The sequence below is a fragment of the Macrosteles quadrilineatus genome, unplaced genomic scaffold, assembly GCF_028750875.1.
Source record: "Macrosteles quadrilineatus isolate MER2022 unplaced genomic scaffold, UCM_ALF_1.0 Scaffold_5__1_contigs__length_97177068, whole genome shotgun sequence".
Classification (NCBI taxonomy): domain Eukaryota; kingdom Metazoa; phylum Arthropoda; class Insecta; order Hemiptera; family Cicadellidae; genus Macrosteles; species Macrosteles quadrilineatus.
In genome coordinates, this window is record NW_026542598.1 from 19,110,185 (window position 1) to 19,137,725 (window position 27,541).

A 27,541-nucleotide genomic window follows, 5' to 3' on the forward strand; every position below is an offset into this window, starting at 1 on the left:
CCTAACCAAGCAAAAAGCTGATCCTGAGCCACAAGGATCTCACTTCTCATCTTTCACTCTATCAGCCGTGAGTTCATAGTTAATCATTGTGAGTTCTGATTTGTTGATTTTGGTTACGAGATGGTTTAAATTAGTAGGCCTGGTTGAGCTTTTTATAAGTCATATTTGTATATTGCACACCAAGATGTCTCCACTTTGTAGTAAATCAATTGAATATAATTTGACACTAAATAAATACTGAGAGCAGTAGTTGCAAACCATCAAAATAATTTCAAAACATTGTAGTTTTCAGTTACTAACGACAAACGTATCAGAATCCACCATTTTCTCTAAAAATATAGAAGTGAATGCATAAGTGTGTTCCAACATAGATTGCATTTGCTATGCCTGGGTATTGCAAATAGCCAAGGATGAATAGAATTCGCAATAGCTCATTAAATCAAGTGGACGTCTGTCAGGAACTGTCAGCTGTAAAATTATGAATACCAGTTATTCAATATTCAGTGCAGCCATTGTAGAGCATAACCATAATGCAAACACACTTGGAAACAGGTCATGATTTTGTAATTGCTAACCATGGGCTGTTTTTGGTACTCTATGCAATGTAGAGATGTATTAGCACACTCATTTTGTGTTGACATTACTTTTCCCTTGATTTATACAAACCATTGTTTTGGTCGGGTTGCTTGTAAAAAATGTGTATTGAATTGAGTTTACATTAAGCGTGCTCGACATCAACTCGAAGGTTGGGATGATTGATAAATCTGGACTTTGTTTGTTGTTTATTCATTAAATATTTAAATAGATATGGTAAGACAGAATATTTGCCAAAGAAATCTTTGGTATATATGAAAATCTATAAAAAATTTAACTAGAAGTTGACTAGGGAGTGATCCCCCCCACGATAACCAATTAGAGATTTTACTACAGTCATTCAATATTGCTTACGGTATCAATTATTTTATATTAACACACGTGAACCGGTGCTATGATGATTTTGAACACGGAAAGTTGTGAGTCCTTACAATTAATTAATAAGTGGTTGGGTTGTGTGTTTCGTTTTTGTATATACAGAAAGATCATTGAACAATGATGAGTTTTTTTCCTTAAATCTGGCAAGACCACATAAAATACATTTCTCAGGACTGTTTTACATTGTGGCCAAAGTCCTGTACCATTTCCCTGTAATCCAGACAGATTCCCCACGTATTGCTATGAGTGACGTAAGCTTTAGCAGCAGAGTATATCCCTCATACGTGACGTACATGCTAAACCACAACATTACACTTCAGAGTCCTTACACCACTGTTGAACTGGAGTGTACTTTATATGGAATCTCTACGTTCTGGCTATGACCACATAAAATACATTTCTCAGGACTGTTTTACATTGTGGCCAAAGTCCTGTACCATTTCCCTGTAATCCAGACAGATACTCCCCACGTATTGCTATGAGTGACGTAAGCTTTAGCAGCAGAGCATATCCCTCATACGTGACGTACATTCTAAACCACAACATTACACTCCAGAGTCTTACACCACTGTTGAACTGGAGTGTACTTTATATGGAATCTCTACGTTCTGGCTATGACCACAATAAAATACATTACTCAGGACTATTTTACATTGTGGCCAAAGTCCTGTACCATTTCCCTGTAATCCAGACAGATACTCCCCACGTATTGCTATGAGTGACGTAAGCTTTAGCAGCAGAGTATATCCCTCATACGTGACGTACATTCTAAACCACACCATTACACTTCAGAGTCCTTACACCACTGTTGAACCGGAGTGTACTTTATGGGGCATCTGTTGGAGGGCATCTGGCATCGAATGTGGAGGGTATATTAAAAAAATAAACTCCAAAATGTGTATAGTTTGTGAAAATCTACATGAGTTACTTGTTATTTTAGACAATTATGAGGCGTATTTTTAAAGTTGCCTATTTGTTATGTTTTAATGCTTCCATAGGATACAATTGGTCTTTCCACATTATTCGATATAGGTATTTAAACTCTTATGTTAAAATCACTCTAAGGTTGGACCTGATGATGACCGGTACGGCTGGTTGGGTTTTATACCTAGGTTTTTATATATTTTATTCATATTTACTGACCACTAAAATTTACATTTTCTGGGTAGCCAAATATATACAGTTCTCGCCTTCAAATTAAAAGTTTTGCTGGTTTTATCATGATCAGGGACAATTTGTGATCCAGAAACCACTTGTCACTTGGCTTTTGATCAATGATGCTGTCTAACAAGCGGTCAAATATAGGATTTTAACAATGCCAAAGTTTGAACCACAAAACCACAAATATGACAATGAAGTAAACACACAAAATATCATAAAACAGTACCAACAGGCACATTTATGATTAAGAAAAATCTCCATACTCACTCATCGGCCGATCCGATAACTTCCCCTAACATCCATTGGCTAGTTACAACAAAGTCAGAACAGGTAGGGGTAGCGACGCCTCCACCCACCCCACGACGCTCTCCCCTCGTCCGTCGCGACGCTCAGTAGATGGCCGGCGCTCGACGTGTCGCGGCGCGGCACCATGTAGTGGCGTCCTAAGTGGCGATCGTTGAGTGAAGTGAGTGCTTGTGTTTGGAACTTCAAAACCACCAAGGCAGCTTCTCAGTGACATTTAGGTGAGCATTTATAAACATTTTCCGTGGAATAATTTAATTAGTGATTGATTAGACTCTCAAAAAAAACTATAAAAGAAGCGTAAAATATCTAAAACTTGAGGGAAATGTCATAAACTAAAACTATTGTTTACATACTGACTTCAGTAAAGTTGCTAAGTTTTCAAATCACCGTTTGGTTAGGTTTGATTGAACGAAAATAATTGGATTTTGATGTAAACAATCACGGTCTAAAATAAGTTTATGACTACAATTCAAAACAATATCATAGCAAATTTGAAAATTTTTACAATTAATATTAGACTTTGCTAAAGAAATATTCTTAAAATACCTAGTTGTGATTGAGATCTCAGAAGGCGTTTTTGATTGTGATCTCAAAAGGTGTTTTACTCACTATGCGATTGTGATTGTGATCTCGAAAGGTGTTTTACTCACTAAGCGATTGTGATTGTGATCTCGAAAGGTGTTTTACTCACTCAGTGATTGTGATTGTGATCTCGAAAGGTGTTTTACTCACTCAGTGATTGTGATTGTGATCTCAAAAGGTGTTTTCCCCACTCAGTGATTGTGATTGTGATCTCGAAAGGGGATTTACTCACTCAGTGATTGGGTTGTGATCTAAAATGTGTTTTCCACACTCAGTGATTGTGATTGTGTTCTCGAAAGGTGTTTTACTCACTCAGTGATTGTGGTTGTGATTTCAAAAGGTGTTTTACTCACTCAGTGATTGTGATTGTGACCTCGAAAGGTGTTTTACTCACTGAGTGATTGTGATTGTGATCTCGAAATGTGCTTTAATCACTCAGTGGATATGATTGTGTAAAAGGTGTTTTATTTACCTTTACATGTGAAGAACTTAGCTGCCAGTGATTGTAATTGAGATCTCGAAAAGTGTTTTTCATTCCCTTGGTGGTCGTGATCGTGATCTCGGAAAGCGTTTTTCATACTTAGTGATCGTGATTATATCAGGAGTCTCAGATATTGAGATTGTTATCCCGCAAGGTTTTTTGAGCTGTTAGTGATTGTGATTGTGATCTCGAGAGGTGTTTTACGCCTTGCAGGAGGCAGCGTACCGAGGGCCTCGTGATAGCTATAAATACATCCACTGCCTGTAGCGCCAACTCTAAACCTCGGCTTCTATTAAAATATTCAACGCTCCGGCCAACTTAAGTACAAAGTTAGCGGGTCGGCCTTCTGCGAACTAACACATATTGATGCGTTTTTTACTTTTTAATTTTTGTAGTAAAAATCCAATTAATTTCAATAGTTTTTAACTGTAAATTTGAGGTCTTTAAATAATTATTATCTTACTTTTGGATTTAAAGTTTATATAGGCCTACAGATAAGATTCGTACCAAACTTAATACATCCAAATTTATCATAGGCTATAGTATTTATAAGTAACTACTAGCTGTTTGGACTGCTCTTCGCTCATAGATATAATATAACTGAACCACACTAGTCTTTTTTTAACTAACTTTTTATGCTTTTTTCGTAGGTTCAAGAAAATATCCAATGTACCATAAAATGTTAATTTATATAATCGGGATGGTCATCGGATGTTAAATTTCAACTTCTAACCCAATAGGTAGGCCTATAGATTTATTAAGGAAATGTCGGAATAAAATATGCAACAGTAAAAGGGACAGGACACGGAAGTTATAATCAATGAACTAAAACATGATCAGAATTATGTAAAAAAGTATTTTGTAAAAGTTTAAGTTTACCATTTAAAATTTACAGAACACTTATTTCAAATCAACATTTGGCTAACTACAACATTTGGCTAGGCACAAATCCTTTTAGTCTCCATCCATTTCAGCAGATCAATTTTTGATTTGTAGCTTCACCGTCACACCCTTAATTACTAGAACAACAGTTCTATAAATTTAGATTGCTTCTATTTGCAACGAAAATCCGTTTGATCCCAGTTATTTCTTTATTCTACGTTAAACACTGAAATAGTTCACAAAAACAAGAAGAAATTTATGTTAATTCTAAAATAATATACACTTATATATATTTATATATTTTACATATTTTTAAGTAACTACAATACTTTTCTTAATTCTTAGTTCATTTTAATAGTTTTAGTAAAACGTTCACTTGCTAAACTATTGTATTTCACTGTAAAAGTTAAACCTAGCTCCAATAAAAAGCGAATTAATTCAATAAAATATGATTTGGGTATAAAATATGTTCACATTTTACAGTACTACGTTTTAAATATATGTTAATTATAAGTTATACATTTTAAGGGACACAGGGGGGAAACAGTGGATTGACATATTTCATGAAACAATAAAATAAATAAATGTAAGTTTTTATTCCAAATTTACTGTTTAAACTAAATAATATAACAGTAGCAATCTTTTACTCCAGTAACATATCTTTATTTACTTAATGATAATTTAACTTTTAAACTTTTGTCATAAGCAATCATGACTAATTTCCTATCACAAAACAATATCTATTACAAGAAGAAATATTCAATATTTCTATATCGTTATTTTAAGTAACCAATTTCACTGTGATTAAAACTTAAGCTCTCCCGTAATAAGCCATTTACCGCTGAAAACAATCAATCCACAAGCAGCATTCAAGCGTTCGTGATGAGCATTTGTTGAATATTAGTTATGAAAAACAACAATTTGAAGCGGTTGAGTTGAAGTAATTAAGTCGCAACCACAATTTTTCTCGGTGGATATAAAAAAAACTATACTATTTGAAAACTCCCAGAAATAAAAAAAGACAAGTTCAGAAATATATATAACAAATTGCTAGTTCAAAATACACAAATTTATTCCAGAATGAGGTATTTATCTGCACTACTATTCCGTGCTAAGAAACATTCTCATTTTTATATGTCTGAGTTTTTTTCACACCATGGGCATTAATTACGTATTTCAGACGTTCAATGCATGGTCTTTTTCTTTATAAGATTGTGTCAGTGCTGTATCTTTTAACTTGAGTTTGTTTGTGTACACTTTTCATTATTTGGTCCGAATCTTGCTACTATTTAAAGTTGAAATTACGTTAGTCATAATCATCAATTGATAGCCCAAAGCTGAATGGCATCTGGTTCTCAAGCCAGCCCCCTTTCAACCTCGATTGCCTAGACAATTAAAAAGGGTAACGTAATTTTCATCACTTTATTCTACCCAATCGTTTAAGATTGTCACTCTTGTATCAATCAGCTGATATTTCCTAAGGGCTTATCGTCTTTTCTGAGCGATATATTGTCACCAGGTGTGCTGTTCACGTTAGCGCTTATCACCAGCTTATCACCATACTTTGTCTTATCAATAACCACTCACTCCTCTTGAGAATGTATGATCATTAACCAAGATGGATGTCGTAAACGTACCCTCTGTATCAACGCTATTTAGGAGTTTATGAATTATAAAAGGTTTGTTTAAACGTTAGTCTGTTTAAAAAGGCAACATTGACAACATTAGTAATTTTCCCCACCCTGATATTCCCAATATTAATGAAATAGTGGTAAAAACGTATAATATAACCAAAGTATGCTAAATATTAATTTCAGCCTCCACGAGGACAGTTCATGAAACCCTCACAAATACGAAATACAGTAATTGTGATTTTAAGTTTGGCAATGAATGGAAATTGTAATAAAATAAAATAAACACGAAGAAAAGTAGTGTTGTTTCCGATATATTTGGTACCCCCTTGCATAAAAAACTCCTTTTACAGGAGAAAGCTTGGAGTACTTGTAAAAATCAGTAAGCTACTGAAAAACTGCAAACTGAACAACAAAACTGAGTTAATTACTGAGATGCATTCTCAGCTAGCTGTATGCCAATTGGTAAGCTACTAGTTATGACTATTGAATGACGGGTCAATAGTAAATGCTGTTAAATAATGCTATTATAATTTTTTTTTATACTGTTAAATAGCGGTTTTAATTGATCAACGTCCGTACTAATGGGAACCATGTAATAGTATATTTCGTAACAGGGCCGCAAAACCATTTTGGTCCGTGGTAAGAACCTTTATTTTTCACCACACTATAACCTATTACCTCAATTCACCACAATAATAATGCACACTGATAGTCAACACAACTACAGCTTTAGGTTATGTGAAGAAATAATTTGAGAAATTATCAAAAATAATAATAAACAGTTGCTAGGCAGCGGTGACAATAAAGCAATTCTACTGCAATGCTATTGGATACTGATTGTGTATTTATGCATTCATGTTTTAAGAAAGTAAGCGGGGAGCTGATTTTGTGACCCTAGGGATGTAAAAACCTGCTCGGTCCCCAAATGACGATGACAGGTGGCATGGCCAGCAAAACGTAACTTTCAGCCACCAATTAACCTAAACAGCTAAACACATCATAGTGTGGTAATGCCAATAGAATATTACAATGACGTATATGTAGCATTTACTCAAAATCATGTTCGGAAGAATATTGGAGTGTTTGAGAAATGTTTGATAGGCATTAGGCAATAACCACAAGGCTTTGAAGCTGCTAAATTGCGTACTAAAATACATCTACCGGGCTTGTAGAGTATTCAGCGCCCTAATACCAATATACGTTCATGGAATTTAGCTTCAGTGGGTCAAATCATCAGACTTAATCGAACTTCGTAATCTTAAATCTCACGACAGTGTATTAAAAGTGTATGTATGTATCAAATGCATGGAATGGGGTGAACAAAAACGTTTCGCATTGGATAGATTTAGAAAATTTATTCCATTCCCATGTTGAAGTCGTAGGAAGTTTTAGAATAAAAAATAACGTAATTCAATTGAGGCTTGGACAGAATGCGCTGTTGCCAAATGTTGTGTTCCATTATACGCGTTTAACGAAGCTAAACTAAAAGATTAACTTATCATAATTTTAGTATTTAATTAATTTATTAAACACTGAGAGACAAAAATGCCATTAGCTCACTCTGTCTATTCAACTGGGATAATTTTTTTATAAATTTGATATATTTAATCCATAAAATAATATATCTACCCTATTATCTTAAATACGACTGTTAAATAAAATACAAGTGTAATTTATCTAAAAAGAAAAACAAACTAAAAAGCATAGGACCTACTTCTAGAGAAACAATCAGTGAAAATTTGTAAAACGCACAAAATAAAAATGAACTGAAAATAAGTTTTCACTAACTTAAACAATGCAAAGGTTCAAAGAAAGCAATTTTGTACCTAATCAGCCGACAGGAAATAAGCCTGCATAGTGGTTGAGAACCAGTGCGTACCAGTGGGATACTGAAATTGTTGTATAGGTATAAAACAATGAAATAAAACCTTTCTTCATTGTAACAAATAAGATAGTAGCACTGCTATTTATGTAAATAAACAAATATTGACAAGGACACAACAGCATGTGTGTAATTTTAAAACAAATTAATGAAAAATAGTAAGGAAATGTTAAGTTATTAAAAGTAGGGAAACGTGTAGTTTTTAAAGCCAGGGTTTTTTTCTGAAATCAGGCATTAGTGATGCTTAAAAATATCTACCAATCAACTAGCTAGAAAATTTAACTAGGGAATCGGTTTTTTTTCAAGGGAATGAGTCAATCTGATTCAATCAGTTTTTTGACGAACATCTTGCAAATTTTTTTGTTTATACCGGTGCCTTGAACGCCCGACGTGGTTATATATTATGTTGTAAAAAACTTAAAAACCATCAGCTGTTGTCACCACAGGTTTAAATTGCCGACCTGTTTTTGCGGGGGGAGGGATGATGCATACTTAAGTTAAGTTTTGTGGTGTTTGTTAAGATTAAAGTAAAAACGTCAATTTCTCCTTAGATTTTATCAAATAACCTTACCAATTTGAACAATATCTATGTGCTGTATTCAATAAGCTTAAGTAAACTGTGAGAGTTTTATTACACTATTGTCAAGTTGAAAAATAAAACTTTCAGCATAAATCCAAACAGGATAGTCCATTCATGCGAGTAAAAATAGAAAACGGGAGTCCCCCTCCAGATGGTTATTTTTACGGCATGAAATATATTTGGCTTTCTCTTTTCTTATTAATAGTGAGACATTTGAAAATGTTTCTGCTGGTTTGACGTACCTTGCCTCTTAGCTATTCGTGTAGTATAGTTTGCAGTGCTTAACCAACTAACGCTCCATTTCCTCCCCGTTAAATTCCCTGTTTAGTTGATTGCGATTTCACCTCATTCCTTATATTTTAACGTAAAAAAGATCAGAATTTTCCGTAGAGTATTGATTATCAAAATTGCAAATTTGACATTTTCGCTCCGAAAAGATATTGTAATGCTTGAGGCTCTGAAACTTTTAGGCCATGAACTGTGAGACGAGATGAGGCTATGAGGCTGTGCGACTTTGAGGTGTAATGATTGCCAATTGATTGATTGCAAATTGCCTCATTGAATTGTGAGGCTATGTGATGCGTTATTATGAGACGTTGATGTCATGAAGCCATGAGGATTGCTATGAAAATTGTCTCATTGTCAAGGGTTAGCTCTGTTCGACTATGTTTTGCTGTTTCATTGGTGGTGACAATGAGGCAATCGATTTTTGGTTCTATGAGACTATGTGATGCTGTGGTTATCTGTGAGGCGCCGAGGCTATGAATTGTGAGACTGGTGGTACAATTGCCTCATTGTCGATGGTTGGCTCTATGAGACTATGTGATGCTGTGGTTATCTGTGAGGTGCCGAGGCTATGAAGCTGTGAGACTGGTGTTGACAATTGTCTCATTGTCGAGGGTGTGCTCTATGAGACTATGTGATGCTGTGGTTATCTGTGAGGTGCCGAGGCTATGAAGATGTGAGACTGGTGGTGACAATTAATTACCTCATTGTCGGAGGTTATCTCAATGAGACTATGTGATGCTTTGGTTAACTGTGAGGCACCGAGGCTATGAAGATGTGAGACTGGTGTTGACAATTGTCTCATTGTCGAGGGTGTGCTCTATGAGACTATGTGATGCTGTGGTTAACTGTGAGGCACCGAGGCTATGAAGATGTGAGACTGGTGTTGACAATTGTCTCATTGTCGAGGGTGTGCTCTATGAGACTATGTGATGCTGTGGTTATCTGTGAGGTGCCGAGGCTATGAAGATGTGAGACTGGTGGTGACAATTGCCTCATTGTCGAGGGTTGATTCTATGAGACTATGTGATGCTGTGGTTATCTGTGAGGCGCCGAGGCTATGAAGATGTGAGACTGGTGGTGACAATTGCCTCATTGTCGAGGGTTGGCTCTATGAGACTATGTGATGCTGTGGTTATCTGTGAGGCGCCGAGGCTATGAAGATGTGAGACTGGTGGTGACAATTGCCTCATTGTCGAGGGTTGATTCTATGAGACTATGCGATGCTGTGGTTATCTGTGAGGTGCCGAGGCTATGAAGATGTGAGACTGGTGGTGACAATTGCCTCATTGTCGATGGTTGGTTCTATGAGACTATGTGATGCTGTGGATATCTGTGAGGCGCCGAGGCTATGAAGATGTGAGACTGGTGGTGACAATTGCCTCATTGTCGAGGGTTGGCTCCGTTGCTGATCTAATCTAAGCGATTGTCGCCGGTTGGCGCGATTTTCCGATTGGGCATCATCGGTCCACTGCGCCACAAATAAACCCGCTTTGGTCTCAAACTTGGCCGACCGCTATTGTTCTGCTTGCGTCATTTTATACCGATAAAAAATTGAATTACAACAATTATCTTTTTAGGAACACAAAAACATAGCGACGATTGCGTGTCATAATAGATTAATACTGTTTGAGAAATTTACGTATTGAGGAGTTTTCATGTATTTTACATGTATGTTTTTGTCACAGGATGTTTTCTGGTTTGTGATATATACTAGGCTGTATTGCATTCTATATTACTTGTTAAAAAAACAACTTAAATCTTTGTCAAAAGTCAAACACTATATTTATAAGATCAGCTTAATATAGCTTAGAGCAGATAAAAATGATAAGTCTACAAAGGAATTTATCCTCCACAACTACATTTTGTGATTATCTTTTTCGTATGAATTTTTTTTGGTTATGTTCCTCAATATTATCTGATGCTTTTTACCAAAGAATATGATGTCAGGGAAGGATATTTTTATGTTTTTTTTTTTGTTATTAGAAGGATTAACTTCTCATAGTCTTATCTCAGCTATTATTATGTTTTATCACTTACGTAAAACTAAAAGAATCTGTAAATAATTGTATCAATTGATCCATGATTTCCCAACACAATCTGTAGAAAATATGTAATTTAGGTTTAATTTGAATGCTAGACAATACCGAGTAAAGAAGTCTCTCAGCGCTGCGAATGCAGAATAAATGCGGCTGAACTAAACACATAAATATGAGAACCACGGCCGGTTGTTTTGAAGGAAATCTATTTGGCAAGGGCTGTTTTATTTGGACAATGGTATCAATTTATAGCCCTTGCTGCTAGTATAAATTGAGTTTGAAAGTAAAATTCGTTTGTGCATCCTTATCTTTATGATTTTAACAACATTTATATTTTTACATAAGTCTCGAAGGCGATTATATAACAATACTGAACTATTTTGAATGGTATACAATTGTACAAAAAACTCAGTAACGCTTATTTAGTTTAAGAAACACGTGATCTAAATCGTAGTAATTATAGTCACCAAATCAAGGATAACTGGGTGTATGTTGCGTTTATAAATTGTATGTTTAAATTAATAAACATGTCGAGATTTTTAGGTTGATAGTAAATACGTTTACTTTTATACAGGTAATTTTCGATTGGATATTTAAATATTTCTTCAATATCTATTAGAAATACGAGGTTTGTTTAGTAAAACAGAAAATAAAATAGCACTGTAGAAAAAAAGACTTGTGTACTCAATAGTGCACGTTTTCATTTGCAAATTTATAAAACAGATTTTATCGTATCTTTACATTATCAAACCAATTCGTTGATAGCGAGAGTAAAATAATTCATTAGTAAATATAGTGCTTCAGTAAAGCCAAGAAGTTTTGCAGCCGTAGTGAATCTAATATTTAAATGCTGCTCCGGTGATATTGAACGAGATGGAATGCTTACCGGCAATCTACATATATAAATGCCAATACCTCTGCGTTAGGCTGAGTAATATGTCTACTAACAGCTTATTGATGGAGGTGAGCTAATATACACACTTCTGCCTTTATAGCGCATAAGATGTTGATTTACTTAGATTAAAATCATAATTAACGATAGTATGCCAGCTTTGGACTATGAGTTTCTTGTGGTAAATACTTTTTCCTTCAGTTAAAACTTAGGGTATGTAAGTGTGTGCTATTCATAGATACAGTATATGAATAGTACAATATCTCGAGTAAAAATGATCTGATTTAGGGGAAATTTAGTAAGGAAAAAAGTCTAACAACACTTAAACTGAGCTTAAAAATGTGTTTTTAGTCTTATTAGACAGAGATTTTTATTTTATATTTTGTAACACGTACAATGCTGACCATGAAATTATTTAGTTAAATTTGGTATTTACGGGTAAACCGACATTTTTTTCAAACGAGTTCGCAAACAAGCATGAACGGACTATGGGAACGGGGATTTAGTGGGGGCTTCGGGGTAAAAAATTAGTTTTATAACTTTGACCCTGGAACATACCAATTTGCAATTTATTTTAAAACTCTTTTGTAGAGGTTAAAACATATAATTTTGTATGTTGAAGCTCTGTTATGCGCTTTATTGTTAGGAGGAAAAAAACTGTAAATTTAATATTCTCGTGTAATTTTATGGAGAATAAATTGTTGTAGATTTCTTCTTTATGGCTTATTAGTTCTAAACGATTAACATTTCACTAAAAGTACACTTAACTGCCTACCCTCTAGCAGAAAAACTAGTGTTTTTCGAATAAGCAATAAATATGACCTTTTTAAGGAGATATTTTTGTGAAAAATTAATCTAGCAAATAGAAATTCACTTAGTCTGCAGGTTTGCTGTGGGTGGGGGATTTAGTTTTCATTTCAATTTTTATTTTTATTTTAATGTCCTTACCCTTTTTAGTGGTTGTTTAACCCGGCTTTGTCTAGTGAGTGTTAATCTGTTAATCTCAAATTCAATCATTACGTTCTTGGGAGCGAGCTGGTTTAAAGTGTGCGGGGCTTCGGTTCCTGAGATCCGGGTTCGAATTCCACCAATCACCAATGGAATTGTCACGACAAGGCCTAGTCTGAAGTAATAAGTAAACGGGTTCGAACTAGATCCTAGCGTCCTAGGATGTAAAGATAGGACATAAAGATCAAGTTGTAGTATCCTTCCCAAGTAAATACATAGTCCTTCCGAATTCCAAAACGTCTTGAAGATTTTATTTGGCGACCAGATATAGAAAATATCTGCAATAATTCTTTAAAAACGGATATAACATCCTAAAACCAGATTTCTAACACAAATAACAACCATATACATAATACATAAATGGGAAACCGACGTTGGAGGTATAAATAAGTTGTTAATAACGTAATAGTTGCGGTGTCTTTTTAGCTCGAAAGAAGCGGACTGATATTAACTTGTTATTTTGAAAGCTGTAAACAATTTTCATATTATACAGTATAGATAATGTAATCATGTCGAATGAAAACAATAAATTAAAATCTCATTGTTATTATATTTTTTTTTAGATAAAAAATCAAATACATTTCAAAAATATTTTTTAGATACATTGTAAAACATGGGCACGTCATTCGATCCAAAGTGAGTAGGATGAGATGTTGTAGAATATTTTGTTTACATTATTAGGTCTCTAGAGGAAACCTGTAGAAACATATTTCATTTTCAGCCAGGATGGAAAATTTGCCTTGACGTGGATATAAAATAACGCTCAAACAAGATTTATAAAGGCACAAAGGGAGTATTGTTATTGCAAATATATGTCAAACGTAAAAAATTCTAAGTAATTAAATTCCTCAATTGAGTACGTTATTTTATTTCGTCCATACCTCATAAACCTAGCATACCGTTCAACCGGTAACAGCAAACCGATATTAGTAGCGCTATTTAAACCTTAAGGGCTTTGTCGTGTACAATATTGGGTACTTTAAATTGTAAAAAAATATATACGAATAAATTATAATATTTAATTTGATTTATAATATATAAAAAACAAAAAGAAGCAATAAAGATAAGTTTAATTTAACTAGACGAGTAAACGAAAGATTAACCTTCCAATGCATATTTATATATCACATAACCCCATCGATCTCTAAGTAGTAATAATAGAGATCGATGCGCAACCGTCAGAATAAAATTATGCTTCATTTTCAATTCGAAATTTGGTCAAAACTAAAATGAATATTAACACGTTCATTCATGTGAAATTTTTATTAAATAATATTTTACGATGTTAAGAATCATCAGAAAGGTCTATAGTATATTTACTAATATTTTGTTAATGTTATAGCAGTTTTATTCATTTTATTCAACTCCAATTAAAAATCAAAAACTTTGAAGTTTTTTGGGAAAAGACAGATAATGGTAGACACTTTTATTTGAACTGTTCTGTTGCTGTAATATCCAGAATTCTTGGAGGTTTGTAATAAATGTGTGACATGAACCAGTCTTCATTTGTAAATAATAAATCACACTTAAAAGCTATTACTTTACATTCTCGAAAACATATAAGAATTTCGTCACTATATCTGATGGGACTATGATACAGATTTAATAGATTTATAACATTACAAAAATGGAAAAAGGAGTGAAATCGTTATAAATGTCTTGGCATTTATTGGACGTAAAAAATGGTGGGAGACACATTGGTTGGTTCCCAGGGGTTGAGACATGTGTCTGTAGCTAACAGGACCACATCGAGGTCAGATAATGGCGTCTAATGTATTACACACATAGACGTATCTAGTGAACTTGAACTGGCGTAGCAACAACTATATATTATTAGTAATTTGGAGAAATGTGCTTAAACCATGTAATAGAATGCTTCTAACGATTGTAACGACTGGATACATTTGCAAACATGGGATTTTGGTGGTAAATATTTGACAACCCCTCAAATATAAAAACAAAACAAAACATAGATGAACGGAATTCAGATTAATATCGACCAAACATTTTTTGGATAATAAGTCAGTATTAGGTGCATACTGTATCTTAAATTGAATGTGGTAATATCAAATGAAATTCATGGTAGTTTGAGAACAACTTTGAGTTCGGTCGGACACCACAGGTGCTCGTTGAAAATTTAGCCACCATCTTGGCCATTCATCTTACTCATCTTCATCTGGAAATGCAGTAAAGACATATGTTGCCTACCTTCTATGGAACAAAAATATAGTGGAGAATGAGCATCAGCGGCCGAATAAAAAAGAAACACTATAAAGAAGATCAAATTACGATCGATTAGTTCACATCTTGCACCAATTGACAATCGCGGGAATTAACTTGTTTTGATGCTGACAGTATATTGATGAGCAGTTACAGCTGCATAAATACACCATGAGTGTTGATGAAGCATATCGCAGTACAGTATGTTGATCAGAGGCGTGTGGTAAACTACCACCATTCCACCCTCCCACCCAGCCTGCACCCCACAAATTCTCACCAAAACATACCGTTACATTACCTGCTTAACCTGCCATTCGTGTAAAGATATTTTAATGTAATTAGGATTTACGAAGATAAAATTGTGTGTTGAAGAATTTTAGGATACAAATGATTGCAAGGTGTATTGCTTTATGACCATACGTAGCTAGACATTCCATTCTCATGGTAAAGTCTTGGCCACTTCTGGGGTGAAAGTCACTGTATTTGGATAGAGCAAGTACACTGATGTAAGTTACTTATTCATTATTAATATCTAAACTTTTTGACCAAAAAACGGTGAGAACTTTATTTTAAACCACATCACAGTTTATACCATAGCAACTTTCCCAGTTAAAAAACAAAACATACAAACTGAGACAAATGATAACATTCTAGACTGGGCCGCATTCTGCTACCTATTCAATTATTTGGCTACAGCTGGTATATAATGTCTAATTTGTTCTAGTACAGGCAATGCTACAATGGAGGATTTGAATAGCTTTGTTACTGGTTGAGATAAGATTTCTAGCGAAGATCATTCACTAAAAACAATCCCATTGATGAGAATACCCTGTAGTTTGGTTCAATTGATAGCGATCACAATATTTCACTATAGAGCTAAGGATACTTTGTTACCATGCAAACATAATTGGCAATATTAGTATATTTCACTACTAGTCCTGACCTGGGATTTACTTGACGAGTATGTATCGATCCATCTCATCACGATAAAATAATCACCCAAAGCGTTTTTGTTGTACATAAGAATACTTCATATTCTACTAATTGCCTTTAAGGTTATCAAAGATTGGTTTTATAGTTCGTTTACAAAGTAAACTATTAATAACTTTGTTGATAAAATTTCCTCCTTAAACTAATAACACTTGTTCTTTATTTATCGTTATGAAATAATACGTCAGTGCTCCTGTTGATCATAACGAGGAATTTATTTATTTAGGACAGAAAAAATAATATTCTTGAAAAAACGGGAAAAATTATACATTTTAATTGATCGGATATTCCAAGAAAGTAGTCCAGCTGAGCAAAAGTGAGGTATTTTCGTATTCAGAGTGATGAAAGGACGGTCAAATGATTGGAGAATGAGATGCACATTAGTCACAAACAGTTGTTGATCAATTTCACAAAATTGAATTCATCAATTCTGTTATCTATTATAGTCAATATTATTCTTCCTTATTTTTAGTTAAAGAACATTTTCTTCAAATTTTAGAATACAGAAGACTTAGTGACAGTTCAAAACACTGTAGTAAACACTTATGCAACCTTTCTACAGAATTATCTGTTGAGTACGAAATGTTCGCAACATATTATAAATTCACCACTTTAAGAAGGTTCCATCAAGTTAAACGTCATTATACAGGAGCCGAGGACTTTAATGGCTCTGTTAGGGTGGATATGCCGTTAGCAGAGTTATGGCCAAGCTAACACGGGATATTGGCTTGTACACTTGCAGATTACACGCCTCAACACTGCTGTGTCGCCACTTACTCTTTATTGAACCATCTTGCTGTAACAAAAATATTAATTTGATAAATTAAAAAACATAATAAATATAGGATAGTTTATTATTTACGTTTAGTTCCGTGTACCACGTCGTGTTATAAGACGTTGGGAAGAAAGCGTATTTTTCCAAAGTTTCTTTTTAAATATCTTTTTACAAATTTAAACTACGATTCAAGGTATTAAAAAGTCTTCTATTAAATACAGTACTATTTAACAGTGTATTGGTATTTATTGTGTATGTAATTTATGCATTATATATAGACTAGTGTACCTGTTGCTCAAATTCGAGTAATTGCGAAGTATTACAGGCGTTATTTTGAACTACATTATTCCTATTTCTTCAACTTGGTGGAGTTCTATAAATGTCCTATGTTTCCGTAGTTTGAAAATCGGCTCTTTTTAACGATTGTTCATGAAATGCAGCACAGAGTTAGTTCAAATATCCTTTTAGTATATTAAATTGTCCAGGCTTTCTATAGCTTTTTCCTTGAAATATTTATGCCATCCCAAATTCGTTTGAAAATTTGTTGGTTGAAATAAGGTATTATCCTAGCTAAGGATTTAACTAGTTTGATCCTCCTTATAATGATAAATTAGGGCTACACTAAATTAGACACCATTTGTTTAAATTTGTTATCATGTTTTCTGTATAATTATTGCTATATGAATATATAAAATGGTTTATGATTATACTGGTGGTAGTTACATAAACTGAAGGTTCAGTCATCCCTTTAGCCCATCTTCAAAGGATTTTGGTGAAACCCTATTATTATTTTATTCTGAGAATGACGGCAACATTGTTAATTTATAAGCCCTAGAAATATATCAGTTACAAGAAATCCATTCTAGTAAAGAGTTTGAAAATGTTGTTATTAGCTAAGTATAGATTCAGATAAAGGTTTTTACAATATCCGTTTGTATGGTTGGTGTAGAATATCATCGAAATATTACCTTTACATTGTCTATGATAACCTTCCTTTGATACGCTAATATTAAATGGGGGAAAATATAAACTACACGAGTTATGAATAAAAAAGATAAAATTATTTTTTAAGACAAATTCTTTTTTAAAAACAAGAGAATGGGTCAAAATATTTCACAAACTAAGGTATTATCTTCATTTACCAAATTCAGTAGTCTTATTGTAGTTAATGGTTCTAACAACTCACATAATTTTTAATAATCATCGTAAAATCTACCAAAGAGAACCTGTAGCCGAAAACGATTCCGCGCGACCGTGGAAGTAGGAAACTGAAATATGCAAGTGACGCAAAGAGATGGACTACTTTATAAATAAGAAGACTGATACTCGATGGCAGCTCGCCAAGTGATGCTTGTTTTGGATGGTAACGGAGACGCCCACAGTAACAGCGTAGACTTGGTGACGTCACCGGGCCACATCATTGAGAGAGACACTTCTCAGATCGTTAATGTAGCTGGAGAGAATATATGTGTTTGGTTATAATGGGGACAGATACTCCCACAGTAACAGCGTAGACTTGGTGACGTCACCGGGCCACATCATTGAGAGAGACACTTCTCAGATCGTTAATGTAGCTGGAGAGAATATATGTGTTTGGTTATAATGGGGACAGATACTCCCACAGTAACAGCGTAGACTTGGTGACGTCACCGGGCCACATCATTGAGAGAGACACTTCTCAGATCGTTAATGTAGCTGGAGAGAATATATGTGTTTGGTTATAATGGGGACAGATACTCCCACAGTAACAGCGTAGACTTGGTGACGTCACCGGGCCACACCATTGAGAGATACACTTCACAGATCGTTAATGTAGCTGGATAAAATATATGTGTTTGGTTATAATGGGGACAGATACTCCCACAGTAACAGCGTAGACTTGGTGACGTCACCGGGCCACACCATTGAGAGAGACACTTCACGGATCGTTAATGTAGCTGGATAAAATATATGTGTTTGGTTATAATGGGGACAGATACTCCCACAGTAACAGCGTAGACTTAATGACGTCACCGGGCCACACCATTGAGAGATACACTTCACAGATCGTTAATGTAGCTGGATAAAATATATGTGTTTGGTTATAATGGGGACAGATACTCCCACAGTAACAGCGTAGACTTGGTGACGTCACCGGGCCACACCATTGAGAGAGACACTTCACAGATCGTTAATGTAGCTGGATAAAATATATGTGTTTGGTTATAATGGGGACAGATACTCCCACAGTAACAGCGTAGACTTGGTGACGTCACCGGGCCACACCATTGAGAGATACACTTCACAGATCGTTAATGTAGCTGGATAAAATATATGTGTTTGGTTATAATGGGGACAGATACTCCCACAGTAACAGCGTAGACTTGGTGACGTCACTGGGCCACACCATTGAGAGAGACACTTCACAGATCGTTAATGTAGCTGGATAAAATATATGTGTTTGGTTATAATGGGGACAGATACTCCCACAGTAACAGCGTAGACTTGGTGACGTCACCGGGCCACACCATTGAGAGATACACTTCACAGATCGTTAATGTAGCTGGATAAAATATATGTGTTTGGTTATAATGGGGACAGATACTCCCACAGTAACAGCGTAGACTTGGTGACGTCACCGGGCCACACCATTGAGAGAGACACTTCACAGATCGTTAATGTAGCTGGATAAAATATATGTGTTTGGTTATAATAGGGACAGATACTCCCACAGTAACAGCGTAGACTTGGTGACTTCACCGGGCCACATCATTGAGAGAGACACTTCACAGATCGTTAATGTAGCTGGAGATAATATATGTGTTTGGTTATAATAGGGACAGATACTCCCACAGTAACAGAGTAGACTTGGTAACGTCACCTGGACCTCATCATTGAGAGACACTTCTCAGATCGTTAATGTAGCTGGATAAAATATATGTGTTTGGTTATAATGGGGACAGATACTCCCACAGTAACAGAGTAGACTTGGTAACGTCACCTGGACCTCATCATTGAGAGACACTTCTCAGATCGTTAATGTAGCTGGATAAAATATATGTGTTTGGTTATAATGGGGACAGATACTCCCACAGTAACAGCGTAGACTTGGTAACGTCACCTGGACCTCATCATTGAGAGACACTTCTCAGATCGTTAATGTAGCTGGAGAAAATATATGTGTTTGGTTATAATAGGGACAGATACTCCCACAGTAACAGAGTAGACTTGGTAACGTCACCTGGACCTCATCATTGAGAGACACTTCTCAGATCGTTAATGTAGCTGGATAAAATATATGTGTTTGGTTATAATGGGGACAGATACTCCCACAGTAACAGCGTAGACTTGGTAACGTCACCTGGACCTCATTATTGAGAGACACTTCTCAGATCGTTAATGTAGCTGGAGAAAATATATGTGTTTGGTTATAATAGGGACAGATACTCCCACAGTAACAGCGTAGACTTGGTAACGTCACCGGGCCACATCATTGAGAGACACTTCTCAGATCGTTAATGTAGCTGGAGAAAATATATGTGTTTGGTTATAATAGGGACAGATACTCCCACAGTAACAGCGTAGACTTGGTAACGTCACCGGGCCACATCATTGAGAGACACTTCTCAGATCGTTAATGTAGCTGGAGAAAATATATGTGTTTGGTTATAATAGGGACAGATACTCCCACAGTAACAGCGTAGACTTGGTAACGTCACCGGGCCACATCATTGAGAGACACTTCTCAGATCGTTAATGTAGCTGGAGAAAATATATGTGTTTGGTTATAATAGGGACAGAAACTCCCACAGTAACAGCGTAGACTTGGTGATGTCACCGGGCCACATCATTGAGAGAGACAGGTCACAGAGAGAAATATATCTGTATGGTTATAATAGGGACAGAAACTTCTACAGTAACAGCGTAGACTTGGTGACGTCACCGGGCCACATCATTGAGAGAGACAGGTCACAGAGAGAAATATATCTGTATGGTTATAATAGGGACAGAAACTTCTACAGTAACAGCGTAGACTTGGTGACGTCACCGGGCCACATCATTGAGAGAGACAGGTCACAGAGAGAATATATCTGTATGGTTATAATAGGGACAGAAACTTCTACAGCAACAGCGTAGACTTGGTGACGTCACCGGGCCACATCATTGAGAGAGACAGGTCACAGAGAGAATATATCTGTATGGTTATAATAGGGACAGAAACTTCTACAGTAACAGCGTAGACTTGGTGACGTCACCGGGCCACATCATTGAGAGAGACAGGTCACAGAGAGAAATATATCTGTATGGTTATAATAGGGACAGAAACTTCTACAGTAACAGCGTAGACTTGGTGACGTCACCGGGCCACATCATTGAGAGAGACACTTCTCAGATCGTTATGCTGGAGCTGGAGATAATATATAACGCTGTGTACGTTTATAATGGTGACAGAAACTACTACAGTAACAGCGTTGTCTCATTGCCAAATCATTGGGTTTGTAAATGTGATAATAAACGTTTACTTGATGACTACTTTTCTAGCCAGACCCCTCGAATGAGAAAGATTATCCTAGTTGCATTAATAGGTCCAACGTGGTAATAAATTCAAACGATGGGATCAAACAAGACGCCCACAGGTGGTGTAGTTTTATTGACGACATTGTAGAAATCATTGGCTGAGAGAAACTTAATGGCTCTTTCATTGAGCAGAGGTATATCACACATCATAACAGTTACCATTCAGTACAGCTAATTTACATTTCAGTTCTGTGTTCTCGTATTGGAATACTTCAATAATCACACTAAGACGTTTACACAAATAAATTTAAAACACACATGGTTACTAACGTAGGGGTAGGTTCAATTCTGTTGAATACTTTTAACATAATTCAAGTTCGTTAACCAACAACAGTTCTTGTTCATATAACAAATACTGTAAAACTAAAATATTAGTTTGATGTTACTTTAGAAAATTACCATTACATCAAAGTACTAAAGTTTTATCTACATTAATTGTATATCAAAATTTGAATACGTTGGAAAATTTTTTTGTTAATTCCAACTGCATGGTTGTTGTAATAAGTTGCAGCTAATGTGTTCAAGTATATTCTGCACGTAACCTCAGGGACATGAGGGACGAGCTTGTCTCTGCATTACATCTGTCACAAATGTCGCATCACGACACCATCTCCACTTGTCTGTGGTTTTCCAACTTTTATTCACTACCAGGTTGTTGAATCGACATTCATGTTATAAATTTGTGTTAAAGTTATGTCTTTGGCATCAACGTTGCTTGAATTAAAATGATTTACTTAAACACTATTGATTGGTATAATAGCTCTCTTAGTATATGTATTCAGAAATATGTAATAGTTGACGAACCAATGTTAGTTTAAAATTAGTGTTATGATTTAAATTAAATCTCTTCTCTGGATCTGATTGGATGTTGGGGGTACAGTTGCGCAGAAACCTACGATATAATATCGGATGCTTAAAAAGTATTAGTTTTTGTTCGTATTGCATATAGTTTTAACGTAATATAAATATCCATTGGATGTTTTTCAAGGAGATGACTTTACACTGTGCTGTGGTGGCTAGGTAAGGTTAGTGTATTAACAAATAAGCTAACAATTTATAAAAACCAATGTTGATATGTAATTTGATTAGGAGATAAATTAAAAAATCAATTTCATTCGTACTGTCCTCTCTTTTTATAAGTTTCACAATTCAACCTTAACTACTGAACTACACCAATCTAACATAAACGCAGCAGCAGCGCACTGTAAATGAGTGGCGGTTGGTACTCTACTTGAAAGACCCTTAAAAAAAATATTTTTTTTACATTAAATATTACTACTGAAATATTTGAATCGATATTTTATATGGAACTGATATTTCATCTGGTGGTATATTGTTGGTTCTTTCCGGAACTGTGCCCAGATGGAGTAAAAATTCGAATTGTCAATATTAAAAAATATTAAAAAAAAATGTACGGGGAAGTAGTCTCAGTTTTATGAATTAACCCATAGGTAGGTTGAAATGCTTAAAACGTATTCCCAAACTATAAATTTTGAGCACGTTAATTGTTGTGCATGTAAATAGGTAACCAGTGCAAGTATAAAGCGAGCTGCTATAACTGTGCTTCGCAACGAGGGGAGAACGCGAAAGAATAATGCTGTTCTTTAGTCTGCTGTATGAAATAGTTACACATCTATTTTTTACTTTAGAAACAAAACACTTTCTTTACTACACAGTGTAGTAAACTTATTTTCTTTGAATTCAGATTAGGGGTGTAATAGCTATTTACCTTACAAGTGTAGTAAGAGCGTTTTTACATCACGCAAGTGAAGGTTGTGCAACGAGCGGAAGTGAGTTGCATAATTTACCTAAGTGATGTAAACACGCTCTTGCGTAACGTGTAACGTACAAGATTTTACCTGACCCGACAATATACAGGAGGTTACGAACAATATTAATCATTATCCATTTCACTCATCGTCTAACAGTAATGTTCATTTACAAACAAAAGCTAGGTTAGGAAAATTCTTCGAAACATAACAATAAAATTCAAGAGCACAGCTGATTTCTAGCGTTGAACGTCGTTGGCTCCATAGAGGTATATTTTTTAAGTTAATCACTCAATGTTATTTAAATGGGTTTCATTACATCACCGAGTGAGTCTTTGATAGTTTACATCACTCGAGAAGTAAGGAAGTTGTATACATCACGCTTGGGATAGGGAAGTTTAACATGGCTGGTTAGGTAAATTCTTTAACAGGTTCAGTCACAGCTGTCACGGTCCCCTGTATGAAGAGTCTCCAGAACCGATTGGGGACAGTGCCGCTGATGCGTGTTTTGCCCTTGATCAAGTGACTTTTAATAAACTTTAATTACTAAATAAACAGCTGATATAAGTCAGTACAACAACTACACAGGTAGTTTTACATCGATATATTCACCCTACACTAATGTTCAGCTCAAAATATGTAACTGAATGTGCGTAGCTGTCTAAATGATTGACTCATTAAAACGGTTTGACCTGTTTAATTCGATAGTTTATCGTTTTCCAAGTTAATTTTATTTGGCCTGATAATGGGTGCTCTAGACAAATATTATGAGTCTCTGCATTATATCTGTCGCATCACGACACCATCTCTACTTGCCTAGAATTGTAATAAATGTGTAGTTTTTTAACTAGTTTATTATCTTATTCGTTCTTTAAGTTTTTAAGAAACAATTATTAACTAATGATTCAAGCGAAAAATCTTAAGGGTATGGCTGTTTATGTCATTTAACTACACGTAGAAAACCAAGATCGATCGAGTACAAATGTATGCACAATTTATCACTAAAATCACTTAACAAGGCATATTTTAGCTAAGGAAAAGAATATTCACCCCCAATATTCAGACACGAATCTACTTTATTAACTTAACATCGGGCTATTGGTTAATTTCAATCGCCAAAGAGCTTTTGACTCCACAATTAAAAATCAAATTCAACGTTGTTATAAATTTGCTTATAGTTGACCAACAGATACAGCCTCTACCATTTCGAGATTTCAACTATGACCTGGGTATTTCACTCAGTCTTCACCATTTAGTTCTAAACGTACATCAAAGGCTAAGCGGCTCTGAGTCTGTGAGCGCTCGACACCCTTGCGTAAGCGAACAATTGGATTGCGGTAAGCTGTCTATTGATTGATACAAACTAACTTTGACAACCAAGCTCCATTGCCAGAAACCTTGGGAAAACTGCCTAACTTAACTGAAAGGCACATAATGTACCACGAAAAGATGCAGGATATGTTATGCCTAAAAAGTTTTTTTTTTTTTTTTAAAGAGGTTAGCAGCCTCTTTTAACCTTGCATTTGCCCGTCCACATAGACTACAGATCTGTGCGTGGAACGTATCCAGCAAAGCAAGGGGTGAGCCGGTACAGTACAAAGGTGAACTGTACTGATAAAAGTTTGTGGCAGTGACCAGGATCCGAACCCACGACACTGCTGCCTTGGGCCCGAAGTCCGCGACGCTACCAACTGAGCCACCGACTCACTCAGTTTCCGTGGGGGTACAATTAATGACTTAAAAAGTTTAAAATGCATTAATTGTATTTTAATGTGAGGAACCACAATGTATATGTAGCTTAAGGATCTTCCAATTATGTAATTTAATGCAATAAATCTTACGATTAGCAGATACGGATTGCACTAAGATATGTTCGCAGTTTTGAATGTTAGGGGTGTTTAGTGTAAAGCAGATGGGTAAATGCAAGTTCTGGAAGTCACGTTTTATGATATACCGTCCACAACTGGTTGATGTCAATCTAGTCATGTGTTGACAATTAAATACATTTGTGAAAGAATGGGGTGAATACAACATTTGAAGTAGAGCGTAGGATTGAAACAATCAGTTTTCCAGAACTTGATCAATTTTACTTTGCAAATCTATGCTGAATGATCTTGCTCCAAAGCCTCCTCAATGATGCATTTACCATAGACCAAGTTCATTTAGATATTAACGTTTAATCGCCGCTTACGCAATGCTCACTTTTCAGACAAAATTAGCCAAAACATCGATATCGAACATGTTGTAACCATATAAAATAAGTGACTAATCAATCCAAGGGTGAACCCAGAGAAGTCGGTACTGAAAGACTTGCCAAGGTTCATTGTTGGCAGCGTTGGGCAGTACGATACAGCACCTGGCATCAGAGCGTAGGAAACCATTGTCTTTGGCACAATATGTCAAATAGGAATTTAAATAGTTCACTTAATTGACATCGTTTTAAACTCAAACGAGTGACATCGTTTTATGTATCTCTTTGAAAAAACAAGGCTCCAAACAGTTAATTACCTTATGTTTTGTTGAAAGAATAGATTACTCCTTTATTTGAAGTTCACTGACAATTGGGAAACTTGCTTGCATGGTCTTATTTAGTTAAAAATACTAAAACTCGAAACTACAATCTGGGTAGGTCATTTTGAAATATTAGTATTCTAGTATTTATTAGTATTCGCCTTGGTTGTGACCTAATCTCATATGGGAGTACTTTGTAAACTTGTATGAAGTACTTGTGCACAACTTTAAAATAAACTAATATCTAATCATATAAAACGTTATGGGCTAAACAAGTGTTTGGTGTCCATGTATTGATTGCACTAAGCTCGATAAAGACTACTAATAATCCTTAAGTGTCCTTAGAAATTGGCAGGATCAAACATGCGTTTAGCGGTAAATTTAATAAAGTAGGGTTTAAGTAGTGACGCCTCCATCTTGTCTCCATTGATTTGTAATACTCCCTCTATATTAAAAAAAAACTAAAAATTCGATTGTTTAGTGGCTTTGGCTTGGTGAAACTTGTGTGTTCAAAAAACATCCTAATAAATGAAAAAGGAAAAAAACAAGGACAATCGTATAACTGTATCACTTAGCGTATTATTAAGAGACATTGTAATATTTTTTTTGCGATAAGTACTCAAAGTAGGATTTAAAAAGGCATAACATAACAATACAACAGTTTTTTATCGATTGGTAAACGAACTATTAATTCTTGTGAGTGGTATTACTATAACTGTAAAATTCATGTTAACCTATAATTATTTGTATTTGTAATTCCTTCTACTTTATACTTTTGATCATGTGTGATACTATTTTATCCGTTACTGATTCACTACTCAATGAAATGTTCTTGAAAAAAAAAACGAAAAGGTAATTCTGGCCTACAACATGGTCTGTAAATAATTCGTAAGCAATTAATATTCCAGAGATTTGAAAGAACTTGATATTTGAACTTCGACCGAGAGAAATTGTCAGATACACAACTCCTCACTTTATCATCAGCTCCGACATGAATCCATGTTCTCCATTTATTTTTAGCGAATTTCCTTATAGGGAAGTAGCTATTACCGTAGGTGGCACGGTAAGACCTAGACCCGGGACCAATTTACTTTTTCATTTTGATGTCCCCAGAGGCCAAAAACACCATTCGTTCAAATTTTTATATATGTATATATATATAGACTTATATATATATATATATACGTCCGTGAACGCGATAACTTGAGTAATTTTTGTCCGATTTTGATGAAATTTGGTTTAAAGGTGTAAAGCGGGATAAACTTGGATGAGTTCGCGAACCAGCACGATCAGACCATGGGAACGGGGCTTTACGGGGGGTTTTATGAGGTAAAAATGGTTTTTTCTCACTTTTGACCCTCAAAACACAAAATTTCCCGATTTCTCTTAAGACCTTTTTAAAGAGCTTAAAAAAAACAAATAACTTAGTATATAAAAGTATTTTTGTTCGATTATTAGTAACGGAGAAAATTAAAAAAAATTGTAAATTTTAAATTCCCACGTTATTATTAAGGAGAATATTGTCAAATGTTGTAGTTTGCTTCTTTATGGATATATTTTGATCAAACTTGGCAAATTTATTTATTTTGTACTAAGCTATCAATATTTTACTCAAAAACACACTTTATTAGTTTCCTTGTAGCAGCAAACCTAGGTACTCGTTAAACCTAATGTTATGTTGGCAGGTTTGCTGCGGCGGGGGTATTTCAATATATTTTGATATAAAAAAAACCCAAAACAGCTTACTCACCTCTCAAATATGAACACTAATTTGTTTTGTTATAGTTCTGTACGATTGTTTTATAAGCTTAATTATAACCTAAATTCTCATACATCTTAAGCTTTATTGTCTTCAAATATGAAAAAGGTAGCAACTGGGAAACTGTAAAACTGAATATTTTACATTTTTGGCTGACACCATGATAGTGATCGTAGAAGTTGTATGTGGTGTATCAGAAATAGGAAAACGTCGCATCTAAAGTAGAGAGGTGAGATGCAATATTTCGCTTCAGTGA

The 27,541-nt window shown here is 35.1% G+C and overlaps 1 protein-coding gene across 1 annotated transcript in view; it reads left to right on the forward strand.

Moving 5' to 3' along the window:
• The first annotated feature begins 2,530 nt into the window (after positions 1 to 2,530).
• LOC128995144 (uncharacterized) overlaps positions 2,531 to 27,541 on the forward strand; it is a 298,362-nt gene continuing 273,351 nt past the window's right edge. Inside the window, exon 1 of the mRNA XM_054420057.1 lies at positions 2,531 to 2,657. The gene's annotated coding sequence lies outside the window, so the exon portion shown is untranslated. The remainder of the gene's footprint in view (positions 2,658 to 27,541) is intronic.